Source organism: Diceros bicornis, chromosome 14 (genome assembly GCF_020826845.1).
Source record: "Diceros bicornis minor isolate mBicDic1 chromosome 14, mDicBic1.mat.cur, whole genome shotgun sequence".
In the NCBI taxonomy this organism is placed as follows: Eukaryota; Metazoa; Chordata; class Mammalia; order Perissodactyla; family Rhinocerotidae; genus Diceros; species Diceros bicornis.
The window spans coordinates 49,133,068-49,150,607 of record NC_080753.1 but is presented as its reverse complement, the minus strand read 5'-3'; the positions used below and the strand labels follow the sequence as shown (position 1 = coordinate 49,150,607).

The 17,540-nt window shown below is 37.2% G+C and overlaps 1 protein-coding gene across 2 annotated transcripts in view; it reads left to right on the top strand.

The window, feature by feature from the left end:
• The window catches only part of RNF144B (ring finger protein 144B), a 159,288-nt gene that overhangs the window by 69,596 nt on the left and 72,152 nt on the right, over positions 1-17,540 (top strand). Inside the window, exon 1 of one of the 2 annotated variants that reach the window (XM_058555182.1) lies at positions 12,803-13,077. The exons of the other annotated variant lie outside the window; for it this stretch is intronic. The gene's annotated coding sequence lies outside the window, so the exon portion shown is untranslated. Of the gene's footprint in view, positions 1-12,802; positions 13,078-17,540 lie in introns of those variants that run through there. 2 annotated transcript variants of the gene reach the window in all.

Here is a 17,540-nt window from a genome sequence, read left to right as displayed (position 1 = left end):
AGATGTTAGCCCAGGGCCAATCTTCCTCAGCAAAAAGAGGAGGATTGGCAGCAGATGTTAGCTCAGAGCTAATCTTCCTCACGCACAAAAAAATGACCAAAAAAACAAACTTGGAAATTAAGAAACACTCTCCCAAATAAACCTTTGATCAAAGAGCAAATCAAAGAGAAATGATAGGTTCATTAGAAAGCAAAAAAAAAGTATACTTTATACCCAAATCTTTAGGGTATAATATATATCCAAAACTTTATTTAGAAGAAAATTTAAAACAGTGAATATTTTTTTTAGTCATGACGAAAAGACCAGCAAAACACCTGCTCCCTTCCGGAAAAAAAAAAAAAGAGCAACCAATAAAGTTAAAACTTGCAACTAATGCAATGAGAAAAACAGTAGAAAAGTTAAATAAGACAAAAAACTGGAAAAAGAGTAAAAATATACACGATTAGAAATGAGGAAACAGACACGACCACAGAAGCAGGACAGCTGAAAAGAATTATAAGAATTATACATGGAGACTGTGTGTAACACTCGATAAAAACAAATTTGGAAATACGGAAGAAATGGATAATTTTATAAGTAAAATATAAATGACCAATATTGACTCATGCAGAAAATTCAAACCGATCAATTACTATAGAAGTCCCAGTTTGTGCCTGTTGTCATGTCCCATTTGACATTGATTCTGGACTTTTATTGTTAAGGAAGTATTATGATTTTAAAATGCACTAAAGTAAGATGGGATAGTAGTCTTCCACCTTATGATGTCAGACCTTACTACGGTCTCCTCTAATAGTGTGTGAGATGCATGTGTTGTGAAGAGCATTTTACTTTAACACGTGCTTAAATGTGAAAGATAAGTATAACGCTGTGTGTTTTCCCACTTCTCCCCAAATGCAAGTTCACTTACACCTTTCTTTAAAGAGCAGCATGCAAAGCACTTGTTGATAAAATGAAACATGTTCCTACCTTGGTGGCTAGGGATAACTAACTCATTCCAGTCTTGATGGTGGTGGGAGAGGTCCTTGGTGCTGCTACTCCTGTCAGCTACTTGGTATACCGGTTGGTTGTGCCGTGGCCCCCGCTGTGGCCTGCCAAAAGCGTGAAGCTGCCACAGGCTGCCTGTTGGTGAGGTCAGTTGGAAGTGTGGGAAGAGTCTGAATGTGCTGGGTACAGTGGTTTTTCATTTCTGTATGGTGTAAAGATTTATGCCATTTAATTTAGCTATTATTTTATTGTTTCATAACTTTAAAGTTTATTTTGGAATAATCTCCTTTGGCAGAAAATGAGTAGTTGAAAGTACAAGTTTAATGAAAAATTAAGTACTGAATTTCTGTTTCTCACGAAAGAAGGTGATGAATGTATAATTCACACATCTACCAAAGCGGCATCAATTATCTACTTCAAAAGTTTGTCATTACTTTGAGAATACTTTGCCCAAAGACCATGATTAACACAGGCAGCCACAGAAGATGTCATTACGTTTATGCTGTGAAGCATGACCTTTCATTTAGATCAAATGACTCTTCTAAATCTATTTCACCCATTTTCAATGTTAGGTTTCTTCTGCATATATGAAAAGTGAAGTAGTAGCCGTTAATCTGTTGGCTCTATTAGCAGAAGAGGAATTTGCATACAGTTAGATTATGCTAACTTTATATAAATATTACCAGAATCTTCAAATAGAAATTCAGTGAAATTTTTTACCTGAATATTTTAATCATTTTCGTATAATTCATGGACTCAAAGTCAAGCTTTTAGAACAATCATTCTACTGAAATTTAAATACTTAACATTATTGTGAATTCTGCTGTAAATTTGTTTAAAAAAATATATCATCAAAAATTAAATTATTATTTATTTATTTATTTTTTGGTGAGGAAGATTGGCTCTGAGCTCACATCTGTTGCCAATCTTCCTCTTTTTGCTTGAGGAGGATTGTCCCTGAGCTAACATCTCTGCCAGTCTTCCTCTGTTTTGTATGTGGGATGCTGCCACCAAAGCGAAGCATGCAAACTTAACCACTCTGCTGCTGGACTGGCCCAAAATTATTTATTTTTTTTAACAGCTTTATTGAGGTAAAATTTATATACCAGAAATTTCACCCATTTTAAGTGTACAGTCGGAAGACTTTTTTTTTTGTTTTTTGCTGAGGAAGATTCGCCCTGAGCTGACATCTGCTGCCAATCTTCATTTTCTTTTTTTTTTTTTTTGTTTGAGCAAGATTCACTCTGAGCTATCATCTGTACGAATCTTCTTCCACTTTGTATGGAAGACTTTTCGTAAATGTATAAAGTTGTACAACCGTCACTACCATCCAGTTTTAGAACACTTCTGTTACCCCCAGAAGTTATCTAGTGCCCTTTGCAGTCAATCCCACTTTCACATGCCGCCCCAGGCAACCACTGAAAATGATTTCTTTCTTTCAAACAAACTGCAGTAGAAATAGAAGTAACTACCCAATTTGACAAATATTTTTCTACATACATTAAGTAGTTGAACTACAGTGTTTTTTGTGATGAAGCTGATGGTGAATATAAAAAATCCCTCAGCATACAGTTATGTGTTTTCTCTCTTTGCAGTCCATTATCAATCAGATTTTAGAAATGTTTTGAGTCTTTGAAGAACTACTTTGTAAATCAGTGCCTGTCAATAGTATTGACTATTTTTTTTGCAAAGGAGTCCTGTAAATTTGGGTTATATTTTGTTTGAAATCAGTTGGAAATTTGTAATCAAAATATTCAGTTAATGGAGCAAGCAAAATATTCAGCTTTTGAAGTTTTACAAATTGCAGTTATGGAAAACAAAGCTTGCAAACAGAAAGGCACGAGAGTTTAATCTTACAAATACAAAGTAGGAACTGAACAAATTAAGTGATAACTAACACAGGATACAGGATTTAATTTTGAAATTTTATAGTTGTACTGGGAATATCTGGACTTATGGGAAGGATCTTTTGATGAAAATACTATTTTTAATAGGATAAATTTGTATTTTTTACCAAAATTCAAAATAGATTGAATTTTAGAAGGTCTGTGATTTCGAAGTATCTAACTTGGGTGAAACAGTAAAAAGAACCATAAGTAGATACAATTTATTTGATAAGCTTTTGTATAAATATTTCTCAAAGGTATTGAAAGCAAACATTGTCTTTTAAAATACTTTGGCTTAAATATTTATATATTTCAATATCAAAATAGGAGAATTGAGAATATACTTCATTTAATAGAATTTTCTCTGAGCTTACTAGGTATTTGAGCACTGAAGAGAACGTCTCTTCTCAATTAAAAATACTGTGATCTACAGAAAAGAGTCAATTGAAGGGGTCAAAAATTTCAAATTTATTAACTATGAAATGTACCTTTAAAGAAGATTGCAGGAATTTTTATAAAAAAATAAAAGAAATCATATTGAAAATATAACATCCTTCTTAAAAATAGCAGTGGCTTGGTATCAGCGACAAACTGATTAAAGTACCTGGATATGTGCCAAGAATAATTTTCCTTGTCATTATATATATATATTTTTTTTTTTGGTGAGGAAGATTATCCCTGAGCTAGCATCTGTTGCCAATCCTCCTCTTTTAGCTGAGAAGATTTGCCCTGGGCTAACCTCCATGCCCATCTTCCCCTATTTTATATGTGGGATGCCTGCCACAGCATGGCTTGATAAGTGGTGCCTAGGTTCGCAGCTGGGATCCGAGCCTGCGAACTTGGGGCTGCCGAAGCAGAGCGCCTGAACTTAACCACTATGCCACCGGGCTGGCCGCTCTTTGTCATATTTTTAATATTAAGATAAATCATTATAAAGAAGTTTTAAAAAATTGCTTTAATGAATACAAACGTTTTATTTTTTAAAACAATTTTTGAATTGAACTATTTTCTCAATCTACCAATATAATAAAACCGATTATTTTGTCAATTAATGTCTATTTTAAAAATTGTATAATTTTAATTATTTATTAGCGTGTTTTTTTAATTCTCAAAGTGTCCTGGTTTAAATGAGAAATTTTATGGTCATTCTGTCTTTGAAAGTCAGATAATTGCAATGTTATTTAAACTTTTCCAGATCATAGAAAAAGATACGTACCTCCCCAATTCACTTTGTGAAGCCAGCATACCTTTGATACCAATATAATACAAAACAATATGAAATTATTCCAGGAATGTAAATTTAGTTCACTTTGTGAAGCCAGCATACCTTTGATACCAATATAATACAAAACAATATGAAATTATTCCAGGAATGTAAATTTAGTTCAATATTAGAAAGTCCAGCCACCTAATCCATTATATTAAAATTTTAAAAGATAAGTAACATATGATCATATCAGTCGTTGCTGAGAAGCCATTTGATAAACTTGAGTACTATTCCTAATAAAACTCTTAAGGAGGGATAGAAGGAAGCTACTTAAACATAATAAAGACTATTTGTGAAAAACTAACAACAAATTTCATTATAAATGGTAAAATACTAAACCAATTAAATAAGGATCTAGATTAGAATGCCTGTGACCAGCATTTTTATTTATCATTATCTTTTTTTATTTTTATTTATTTTATTTATTTTTTTTATTTTGGTGAGGAAGATCAGCCCTGAGCTAACATCCATGCCAATCCTCCTCTTTTTGCTGAGGAAGACTGGCCCTGGGCTAACATCCATGCCTATCTTCCTCCACTTTATATGGGACGCCGCCACAGCATGGCTTGACAAGCGGTGCATCAATGCGTGCCCAGGATCCAAACCCGGGCCGCCAGCAGCGGATTGCACGCACTTAACCACTACGCCACGGGGCCGGCCCCTATCATTATCTTTAATGTTCTAGAAAATGCAGTATGACAACAAATTATTTTGCTGATATGTTTACTGGAATAGAAGAGATAAAAAAATCCTTTTTTGTTGCAGATATGGCTGTGTATACATCCCCAAATATGAGACTAAATTAAAAAACAAAACAGCCACTCTAGTAGAATTAATAAAATATTTGGGGAGATGGCTGGATGCAAGATAAGTGTATAAGTTGAAAACTTTTCTCTATTTAAACAATGAGTATTAAGAATGAAGGAATTATTCCCTTAAATAATAAAACCATACAAACATACATAAATTTCCTGCAGTTCAAAAATAGAATAGCAACACAGGTTTTTAAAAATTGCATAAAATGATCATAAAGTTTTATATTGATAAAGAGATACTGTATTATAGCTAAGAAAAGTATGAAAAATAAGAATACTGTAAAGTCACTATAATCAAGATAGTGTTGGCCTAGCAATCAACAAATAGATCATTGGAACAGAGTAGATTCAGAAATAGATCATTAAGAACAGATAATTCAAAATACAGAAAACTTAATATTTAATACATGTTGCATCCAATTCAGTGGAAAAATCTTGGATTACTTAATAAATTCTTCTGGTATAGGTAGTTCTGTATCTGGTTAAAATATAACAGCACTCATGATATATCAAGATAATTTCTTGATGGATTAAAGACAAAATAAAAAAATAAAACAATAAACATCTCACAAGTATATCTAGGAAAGCACACATGTACAATCTGAAGCTTGGGGAACCTTAAGACTGGAAACCACAGAAGCTATATAAGAGAAGGAAGGCATATCAGAATATGTGCAATCAAAAACCATTTTATGGCAATAGTGACATAATAAATCAATAGACATCAGCTATGTCTGGAAATAGTATTTGTAAAATATATTGCAGGCAAAGTGTTAATGTCTGTAATTTACAAAGAGCTCTTATAAACAGGCAGGAAAAATATAAACTATTTTAAAGCAAAATGGACAAAGAATATGAATAGGTAAGTTACAGAGCTAAAATAAATGATGTGTGTGTGTGTTAGCATACATCAGTATGATTAAATGAACACAGAGAAAAATGCTTAGAAGACACCATAGGCTGTTAACTTTGGTACCTGGGTGAGTGAGGGGCTGATGTGAGTAGAAGTGAAAAAAAAATATGACACTCTTCTCACAGACTACTAAGGGAAATAGATGTATAAATAGAGTGCTCCATAGGCGCCATAGTTAAGAATAAAAAGAACTGAATTAGAGGAGGATGGAAAGGCTTATGTATCTGAATAGAGAGGACTCTGGGCAGTAAATTATTGTCTTCATTACTGGCCTTACAAGATCATTAGTTACTTGCAACTAGTGACACAGTGACTTCCATGAGATAAGTATAGTTATGTGGGCCAGGCATCATATGAGTTTGAAGATTATTATGAGGCCCTTGGACAAAGGTACTCTGCAAAGACATGTCACATGACTGCAATTACTGCTTATTTAAACTGATCTTCATATGTTTAATCTGAATATAATTCTTCTCCAGGGCCAAGAGGAATGAGAAGGATCCACTTAAGGAACACTGATTTATAAGATGGATCTCTGAGATTCCATTTTGTTGGCCATGCAAGCATGTTGCACAGTCTATGGTTTTTGTTACAACTGTTAGTACCTAGCAAAGTCCCTGACGTGCTCCTCGTGAGGGCCATACTGTGGCATGTGCTGTGGGAGGTTATATTGAAAGAATAGCCACCCTTCGTAAGACTTGAGGAGGAGGATTTGGAGGACTTTAGGTGAAGAGTGGTAGATATGGAAGGGCAATAGATTTTCTCAGTGTAGGAGATTTTTTTCTTTTGTAGGATATGGAATGATCTCTCCCTCCTAAGATACCTGCATTTCTCCAGCATTCATCTAGCGCTGGGTTCCATGCCCTTAATTTTGGTTTCTTTGATCTATTGCAGATGACAGTATTTGTTAGGTCTGTCTGGCTTCTGGTTTTACTGGGGACTTTATGATTCACTGTTTTGCAGGAAGAGGGAGAAGGTGGGAAAAAGACAGGAATCAGCCATCTGTGTTATAGAGAAAACTTAGGTTTTGAAGGTGGCTTTCAAAATAAAATCCCACTGGAAAATTAACATCTATAATATTCCCATCTATGAGCAATTTGGCCCCTGTAGAGTGGAATCTTAATTCCAAGAATTCCAAGAAATCTTAATTCCTAATGATTTAAGCTAAGAAATAGTTTGACTTACATTTCAGCTGAGTCCTTTGTATCTATGTAGGATATGGATGCACAGTACTGAGTCTTTCATTTCCTGTAAACCAATCAGAACATTGGCTGGGATGACAACTTAGAGAACAGTATTTGGGGATTTTTTTTTATTGATTGTCTGATATGCAGGAAATTTGGAGGAGATGATAATATTAGCAGAAGGATTAATGCAAAATTTGCAAACATAAGGATTCTCAAGACTATTTCATCTGACTTTCTAGTGGAGAACCCTAATTCAAGGCTAATGTAGTCATTTTTTCTAGAGTTAAGTGACGAACAAGAGTTGCTGAATTCCATTTTCTCATTGGCCCCTAACCCCAGCTTGCTAGTGGTGTTATATGTGGGATGTTAAGAGTGAACAACTGAATCCTTTGGAGTCTTGCTCTCTCATTCAGCTCTCCACCTCGAGTCACGATGGGCCCTCATGTGGCATAATGGGAATGACAGTTTGTGATTATTCTTGTCAGGTTTTTCTTGTTAGGGCCCAGCTGGTTTTGACTTGCTCTGTGAGATGTTGAGATGCTCTTATATGTATGAAATAGAACCAAATGACATTTCTCCAGCTTTTTGAAAACTTTTGTTATCAAGTCTGAGGTAACCGGATGATCATTTCTGGGTCATGTATATATATATTTTAATTGAGGTAACATTGGTTTATAACATTGTGTAGGTTTCGGGTATATAACATTATATTTTGACATGTGCATATACTACAGCGTGCTCACCACCAAAAGTATAGTTACCATCTGTCACCATATAATTGACCCCCTTTACCTATTTCGCCCTCCCCTCACCCCCTTTCCCCTATAGTAACCACCAATCTGTTGTCTGCTTCTATGAGTTTGTTTTTGTTTTGTTTTGTTCATTTGTTTTGTTTTTTATATTCCACATATGAGTGAAATCATATGGCATTTGTCTTTCTCTGTCTGACTTATTTCACTTAGCATAATAGCCTCAAGTTCTGTCCATGTTGTCACAAATGGCAAGATTTCATCTTTTTTATGGCTGAGTAGTATTCCATTGTATATGTGTGTGTGTGTGTGTGTGTGTATGTGTGTGTGAAATTCATTCATGGCTGCATGAATTTACATTCCGACCAACAGTGTATGAGCGTTCCCCTTTTCTCCACATCCTCGCCAACACTTATTTCTTGTCTTTTTGATAATAGCCATTCTCACGGGTGTGAGGTGGTATCTCATTTTGGTTTTGATTTGCACTTCTCTGGGTCATATTTTGCCTTTCAACATAGTTTGACTGCCATGCCACCCAAAGTGTACCTCTGGCATAGTTTTATCACATTATTTTGTAATGTTCTTAGTCTTATTTTGTATTGTGTCTTACTCTTAATTCTATACTCGTTACCCTGAACATATGTTGGATTGAATGTATAAGATAAGCAGCATTAGATGCAACAGAAAAATGCAAATGAAATTGTAGCTGTTTGGAAATGAGAAATGACCAAATTGTCAGTGGCAGAACACTATGACCTTTGCCTTAAATATTTTCTTGTGGAGAGAGAATTGCACCTATTGCAGAAGCTGGTTTCCCAATACTTGTTTTCTTTCATCTGATTTCTTGAAACTGAACAAATCATTAAAAAAATTTTATGTTTTAACACAGGGTGTAATTAAGATGTCAAGTCTAGGGTATGTGTTACTAACTTACATACTAAGGTAGATTAGAAGAGTAATTTCAATAGCACAAAAACGAATCTTGGTTTTTCTTTGTATTAATTAAAGAGAATAATTTTTCCAAAGAAGAAATTCTACTTGTTGATTCTCTTCTTATGTAGGACTACAATGATTTTATAGTACATATCTATGATTTATTACATATTATATACTATGGTATATATTATTATATAATTATCTTACACATAAGTATATACTAATCTAGTAATTATATTTCTATATTTATTTTTTGGCCTCATATGCAGGGAAAACTTTGTGTGCTTTGGATTTATTTTGGTTTTTCTTTTAGATAACTTTAGGTATGTTACAAGTTAATACAATTCCTACAGTTTGGATTATTTACCAGTAATTTCAAGATTTTGTTTGGCTTTTCTTGAGGAAGGGCTATAATTCAGATTAGGAAATGATTCTCCTCTGTGATGAAAGTCAACATGACTGCAATCTCCAGTGAACAATTTGTAATATTAAGTCTATTATTTCTTAGAAAGATAAAAAATATTTTTGTAGATCGTGGTGGCTGGATTTTACTTCTCAGTCTGAGATGTCAAATATTACATTTATTTTTGCAGTCTAAAAGAAGCAATTCCTTCTTAGGCTTATTGAGGGCTCCTCTTTTACCAACCCTTTAAATACTGGTGTTCCTTCGGGTTCTCTTTTCTGATCCCTTTCTTTTCACTTCCCTTTTCCTTTCCTTCTTAGATAGATAACACTGACTGAGTTCCTACTGTGTACCAGGACAGGGCCATGCTGTACAGCTGACTGTACACAACCCTGGTTGTGACTGCACAATTCCAGGGGTGACATTTACTGCCCCACCCCCAAGGCTTATACAGTGCCAGCAGACACTGTGCTAGCTAATTTACAAACCTCTCATTGACTCTCGCAACAACCTATGAGATAAATATCATCATTCCTATTTTATAGATGAGAAAACTGAATTTTGGGTATGTTAAAACTTGTTTAAGGTTACATAATAATGAGTGGGTGATAGAGTTTGTGTGGATCCAAAACCTCTGCTTCCCTCTACAGCATGCTACCTTCTGTGGGTGATCTCAGCTCTTGGTACTCTCATCCATGGCCATCATCGAAATGATGGTAATTCCTAGAAGACTCTCCACCCCAGATCTCGCTCTGTTGACGGCCTACTGGACAAGTCTTCCAGCACATCCCGGAGACACTTCAGATTCTGCAGGATTTAAGGGCGATCATTAGCATTTTCCTTAAGACTGCTCCTCCTTTATTCCCACTCTCAGTTGATGGCATCAGCAGCCTGGGCTCTTCTCTCTCCTCATCCCTCACACCTAATCAGATATCAAGTCCTATCAGTTTTGTTTATGAAATTTCTATCCATTGTTCCCTTCTTTTCATGCCAGTTGTCACTGCTGCTAGTTCAGGCCCTTATTCTTTTGTTCTGAATGCATCCACTCTGTCTGAATTATGAAAAGCATCACCTCAAGTCCCATGTCTCTAGGCCTTTGCACTGGCTGTTGCTCTGACTGGTTCACCTTTCTTCACCCTCCCCAGTCGACTACTTGAAGACTCAGCTTTAAGTTACTTTCTCAGGGAAGTCTTCCTTGCTTCTTTTCATCAACCCCTTTCCTTTAGTTAAATTATTTTTCTCTGTGCTCCCATAGCACATCATGTTTAAGTCTATCATATCACTCATCAGAGTACCCTGATAATTGATTTCCTTGCCTGACTCCCTCCCTGGACTGAGAGCTCTTTGAGGACAGGGCCTGCAGCCAACTTATCTCTGTCTTCCTAGCATGTAGCAGCTTTTCTGGGAGAAGATCAATAAATGCTTGAGAGAATGAATGAATGCGCCCTGTGGACACGTTAGGCAGATCTGAGAGAGTATTGATTATGATAGTTTTGTAACATAGTTTGAAATCAGGAAGTGTGATGCCTCCAGCTTTGTTCTTTCTCAAGATTGCTTTGGTTATTTGGGGTCTTTTGTGGTTCCATACTAATTTTAGGATTATTTGTTCTATTTCTATGAATAATGCCATTGGGATTTTGATAGGGATTGCACTGAACCTGTAGATAGCATTGGGTAATATGGACATTTTAGCAATATTAATTCTTCCAATCCATGAGCATAGAATATCTCTCCATTTATTTATGTTTTCTTCAGTTTCTTTCATCAGTGTCTTATAGTTTCAGCGTACAGATCTTTCACTGCCTTGGTTAAATTTATGTCTATGTATCTTATTCCAGATATGAAAGAGTTGTTCATATAATACTATAGTGTTCTACATGTTTATTCAGTCCTACTAAAATTTGAATGCAATTTTTATAAACTTGCATGGTTGAAAATAATGCCGATGTTATGTAATTATACAATATATTTTTTCTTGCCCACTGCCGTTTGCAACAACAGGCAGCATGATTATTGCTTAATCCATGTTTTCATTCATGTTGGCAGCAGCTTCTTCCCTTATCCTGTTGACAGCAGATTATAACTTAATTGCATGGTAATTTAAAAAGTAGATTCTTTGTTGAACTTTGGCTTAAAGTGCCCAAGTTTTGCATCAGCACTAATGAATAAACTAAACTCTTGGAAGGTGCTTTGTTTATCTTTCCTGATTCTTGTCCATCAACAATGGTCACTACACCAAGAAAATACCTTGAGGTTGATTATCTCAGAACCTAAGCTATTGATAAATTTGAAATTAGACATCCATGGGGTGGTTTTCATTAACATGTACCTTTTTCATCTAACAGATTTAGGTCTCATGCCAGCTCTGCTCCTATCTGTTTCAAGCCAACCACTTAAATCTCCCTGGACATCAGTTTCCTTATCTTTAAAATCAGGCATTTGGACTTTTTAAGCTCAAATATCCTCTGATTCTATTACTTGAGGTCCCCACTGTATGTTCTCTTACTGTCTCATCTCCCTTGTCCACCTTCCTTCCCTTCCTCTCCCACTAGTGGACCGATCATCCTGCTTGTCTTACCATCACACACATAGATACACTGTGTTCTTCAGCACTTGGCTTTGACCTAAAGCTTTTCTTCAACATGGAGAGCTGAGAAGCAGTTTGCTTGTGTCATCTGGAACGGTGCCTACTGCTGCTACTTCACTGGCACGCTCCGATCCCTTCCACAAAGGGCTTGTGAGTCCCTTCCTTTTAGGAAGCACATTCCTGACTGCAGTGGCAAAAGTAGAGTGAGGTTGCCGAGTGATCACAGCGAGATCCCTGTATCAGAGTAGCCACATTTCTAAATTGCAATGTTCAACAGATTTGGGACTGTGATTGTGACCTGTGGGGTGTGTGGAGAGGGTGAGTAGGTATATAAACTGTTATAAACATCACACAAATGAAGTGTCCAGGGTTTTGGAGTGAGGAAGGCTTACATCACAGTACCCCACAGCTTTTGGATTACTGTGTTAGATTTTCTTTAACTGAGTACAACCTGTTAGGTTACTAAGCTTTTCCCCACATAATTTGTTGACAAAGCACTTCAAGGAAAATCATTATTTCATAAAGGTGTGCCTATGTTATATGGGGTAAATTAAGACTGTCCTGCTCTGATTTGCTTGTGTTCTAATTTGATTGTTAGATGCAAAAGGATAAATCAGGTACGAGGTGTTTTTGATGAGAGGTGCATCGGGAGTGTTTCTATAAAAACAGCTTTCTGGCAAAGTGGGAAGGCAGGTCTGAGCTGTTAGAAGTGGAAGAAAGAGATTTAAAGAGCTGGGAAGGAGGGAGAGGAAAGGTGCCCGGGGAGGACACGTGCAAAGAAGCAGCAAACTCTGAAAGCCGGGAGGCGAAATGTCCACGTCTGGGCAGCATGGAGGACACTAGCGGCTGCTGCCGGACACCCTGCTCGGGATTTCTGCTGCAGCTGTCTCAGAAGGACACGAGAGAGGTCCTGACAAGTGGAGCGAGGGCAGGAGGGCTGGCGGCCGGGTCCGGACAGGGTTAAGACCATCACCTGCAGTTGAAGCGCGACCCAGATGGGAAGTAGGAAGTGCCGCGCCTGAGCTTCCTGTATAAATAAACGCGCGGCTCGCAGCGCTGCTGCTGGCGAGCGGCGCTCCACGCGCCGCAGGGTTCCCGGGCATCGCAGCTGTTCCCAAGGCAAGGAGGCGGTTATAGGTACTCCTCCTCCTCCGACCCACTAGGTCTGGGAGCCCAAGTCCTGTGGTAGTCCTGCGGAGTGGAAAGCTGTCAGCCGCGGAGCGCGGAGGAAGAGGCAGAGAAGGAAGCAGCTCCTCCTCCCCGGCGTGCGAGCAGCCCCGGCTGGCGGGGCGCGCGAGGGAGGCTGCTGAGGAGCCTGGCGGCGGCGGGAGAACGTAGCTCTCCTGCCAGGTAGGTTTAGCGAGCTTCTCAAACGCTGCAGGCGCTGGAAGACAGCAATGATGTCGGACTAAGAAAAGAAAAAAGGTCAGAAGACTATGATACCATGGTTTTTAGCTTTATTTTCTGCCTTCGGTGCTTAAATTATACAGAATTGAATCTATTTTGGATGCCTTAAACACCTGTTAACTTGTAAAAATAGGTATTTTTGTAAAGGTAAAAAGAAACTAGCTTAATTTCTGATAAAACAGTCTCTACGGAATGTATTGTAAAATTCAAAATTAGATCAAACCTCGGTATGTCTTAAGGGGAGACCAAAAGTTGGCATAATCTCAGATGTTGACCTTCTGTGATTTGGAAATGCACTGCAATAAGTTGACATAGATAGATATAAATAAGATGTTATATTACCCATGGGATCTTGGCCATACATTATACTGATTATTTTGTCAGGTAATTGCTGATAAAATAGAGTAAAACTTTCATCCTATACTGGTATTCACGTTTAAGTTAAAATGAAACTGATTCCTGTCTCAGCAGAGGGAAAGTATCTTGGGCTTACCCCTTCCAGGATACCATTTGCTTGTCTTATTAGTTTCAGGGATTCTGCTGTATGTCTACTCCTGATGCATATGCTTCTCACATTCAGATTTCTCAGAAATGAGTTCCCCTTTCTGGGAAAATGTTCTCTGCCCTCATGCTTCCGCTACAGCCTGTCACTTTCTTATTTCTTTCTGCCCCTGGTACCTTATCAAAACATTAGCTAGTGCTCCTAATAGGACTATCGTTGTTCTTCTAATTTGGCATTTCTGGATATTTATTTGAACAGTGTGAGGTATGAATTTAAGAACAATGTATCTAACATTTCTGAAGCAGCAGATTGGGGGAGTCCAGGCCCAGAAGCAAAATAAATGAACTTTGAGATGACTCAGTTTTTAGGGTGTGGGTAAGAAGCAAAAGGAACCCAGCCAGTCTTCCCTGAGTTGCTGGCTAATTCAAGTATCTGCCTGCTGCAGCTTTCACTGAGATGAACCTCTTGGTCCCCAGTCCCTTTCACCTCTGCTTCCTCTGCTGGTCCCTTCTTCCCCTTACTCTGTCCTCCCTTCCCAGCCCTGGTCCTTTTCATGGGTTGCAGACTCTTAAGTATTTCCAAAACTATCTTGAGGAGGAGAGGGGCGAGAGAAAGAAAGATATCTATAGCAAATCCACAAAGCCACATGGAGAGAATTGTATTATGGAATCCAAGGCTGTGTTTTCACACTGCTCCTGCCTTACTCTTGCACACCTGTGATTGGTATTTTATTCTTTGTTGTGGGCATAAACTAAGAAAAATGGGAGAGAAGAAAAAACCTTCTTTTTCTAAAGTAGCCTCTGACTAATTGAAACTGTCTTGATGAGTAAACAATACAAGGTAAAAACAGACAGAGAATGTAAAAAAGCTGTCAAGTGCTGGGATCAGATTCCTTGGCTTTTTATTTAAAACAAACAGAAAAAGACTCAACCAAAAAAACCCTCCAAACCAATCACCCTAGATAACTTGCTCCTACACTACTGTGCTGGAAGTGAGGTTTGAGTGTGGTCAAACACTGTCCATTTACCCAGAGTTTTACAAATATTTACAGTCTTCCATGCCAAATATCTTTGTGCTGAGCTCCGGAGAACATTCTCAGCATTCAAAAGCCCCATTCTCATGAATGGTTTCAGTTCATTGGCAATTTAAAGGCATCCAGACTTTTAAACTAGGTCGGTTCAAGACATGTCTTTTTTTAAATAATAATTAGTTTTTGGATCTCCCAGATTATGAACCAGGTTTTCAGAGCCAAACTCTATAGCAGAGAGAAAAGTTATGCTCTATCTAGACAGAAGGAAACTTACTACATAGGAAGACCATTTAGCTTCCTGGAAACTATTCTTCTCTTCAACAATATGAATACTTTTAATCTGAGAAAGTATATTTAAATTTTCCTTTTTGAAAAGTAGTTTGAATAATTTTGATGTTTAGAAACATTTCTGAGGACATCAGAATCATTTCTCTCTAGTGTTTCTGCTACTTCTGGCTTCTGTGTTTCCCCTGGCCTTGACTCATGCCATTACTTTCTTGTTGAGTGAGATTCTTAGTGTTTGAAATCGCCAGTTTGAAGTAGAGGTCAGGAATCGTGCTGAACCCAGATGTTGGTGGAGGAACAAAGTCCAGACAGTTTGGGGACTAAACCTACTTTGTGCAACTGATTGTTTTGGATATGGGAAGGGGGCCAAGCTGCCATACGAGTCACGCTTTCCACTTTGAGCTTTGGGGAGTAGGTATCTGCAGCCACTACTCCTGAGTACTGAGCCTCATTTTCAGGGATGGCCGCCTTAATTTATACAAGTTTGTTAGCTTATCAATATTTTCAGCTTTTGAATTGCTGGAAGTGAATAGAGATGAGAACCAGGCCTTTAATATTTTCTTCCTCCATGTACATTCAGAGAAGTTATCCATTGTAGTGTTGAGTGACTGCTGTTTGCCAGGTGTATACTGGATGCTGAGGATATCAAGATGTATAAGATGTGGCCTCTGTCTTGAAGAAATTCACATAAGCTTGGAAGTGACTTTGGACTAGAGTGGTAAATTCTTAATTTGTGTTGTTTTACCTGAGTATGAAAAATACTTTGATGTTTGTCATTTTGATCTTTTTTTTTTTTGTAATGTTTCCCTGATGTCATCTGAGCGTTGAATAACTTGAAGATGCATAACAGCACCTAAGTTAATTTATTTAATTATTTTAATTTTAATTTGTTTTTTTCACTTTTAGGTGTATGTGATACGTCTCATCCTAAAGTTTTATTTTTATTAACTTTGGCATTTGCTGTTTACTAGGTCGATGAGTACTTCTAAACCCACTGCATTGTACTGTAGTATCGATTAAAAAATGGAAAACTATATACTAAAGAGTGTAAGAGTGATCAGTGCCTTTGCAACACAGAAGGAGAAACTTCTTATCTATGATCGGATCCCTTCCTTGAATTGAACACCCAACAACCTAAGTGAAAGACGCTTCTCTTATTCATAGCTGGAGATACTTCTGATCACATGGCTTGTAGTATCTATTAAAGAACATACGTTGAAAGCCGTGTCTCATTGGTTTCTAATTCCTGTGCAGTCATGAGTTTGAGTCCCAGACATTTAGTCAACTGGTTCTTTGTCTTTCTTGGGAAGATAGAACAAGACATCTCATTTCTCTCTTTGCCGGACTTGTGGCTGAAGCTACAAACCCGCAAACTGTCCTGTGTGTGATTATATGAAACTCTCTGTTGGCAACCTCCTCAGCTAGTTTACTCTTTATAAGTGGGGACTGAGTTTAATCACTTTTACATCCCTAGCACCTAATATGTATGGAATTTGTTTTTTTGTGGGATGACTTGGTTTCCTGTATTATTGATTCCTTAAGAAACTGATTTGGCAAAAATGTATAAAAATATACACCTTGCACCTTACTTAGTGTGGGATGGAGGAAATTCCTCTTCCAAACTAGTTTTAATTTCTATACGAGACTTTTAACTTGCACAGGAGAGAGTAGTATTTACACATGCTTTTATTCATTTGGAGAAAAAATTTTGATTTAGATATTCCTGCTTTAGTGACTGTAGTTTCCTGGTAATGTCATAACCCAGGAAATCAGCCCATCTCTTGCTCTATGAGGCTTTCTGAAATAACACTTCTCCTTCATCTGTTAATTACATCATTGTCTGATCTGCCTTTCAGTGGCGTTCCTTCCTGCTTCTGAGCTGTGTTGTTATGCCAGGCAGGGGGAAGAAAATTATTCAGCAGTGCTGTGTGAATAATTGTGGGAGGCAAGGGAACCACTGATTAAAAAAGGGGTGAGCAGGGCGCAGTGGTGGTGTTCAGGAGGGAGCCACTATGATGCATGTAAAATTACAGTGCCAAAAATATCATTGAGCTGTTATTCTCATATTCACTCCTGCTGTCTTTGATAAGTTTTTGTTGTTAGGAAAGCTGGAATGAATTTCCTCCTCTTGGGCCTTACCTTGTAGTGGTATTAGAACATGGAAAGAAGGCAAGAAAAAAGAAATGTGCTTTTAGGAAAAGGATCGGCATTTTATAAATGTTAAAACTTGACATCCCAGATGCTCTGACTCTATAGGGTTTCGAGTTGACTTATCACAATGTCATGTGCTTTTCAAATATTTCTCCTATATATTTTGTAGGAAAAAATCTAAAAGTTAGATCTTATTATTCTCACCATAAAAAAAATTGTTTCCGTATGAGGTGATGGATGTTAACTAACTTTATTATGGTAATCATTTTGAAAAATACGTATATATCAAATCATTATGTTGTACACCTTAAACTTATATAATGTTGTGTGTCAGTTATATCTCAATAAAGCTGGAAAAAATTAGATCTTGTTATAATAGTTGTAACAGACTTTATTCATAACCTAATTTCAAATAGCAAAGAGACTGTCTAGAAAACA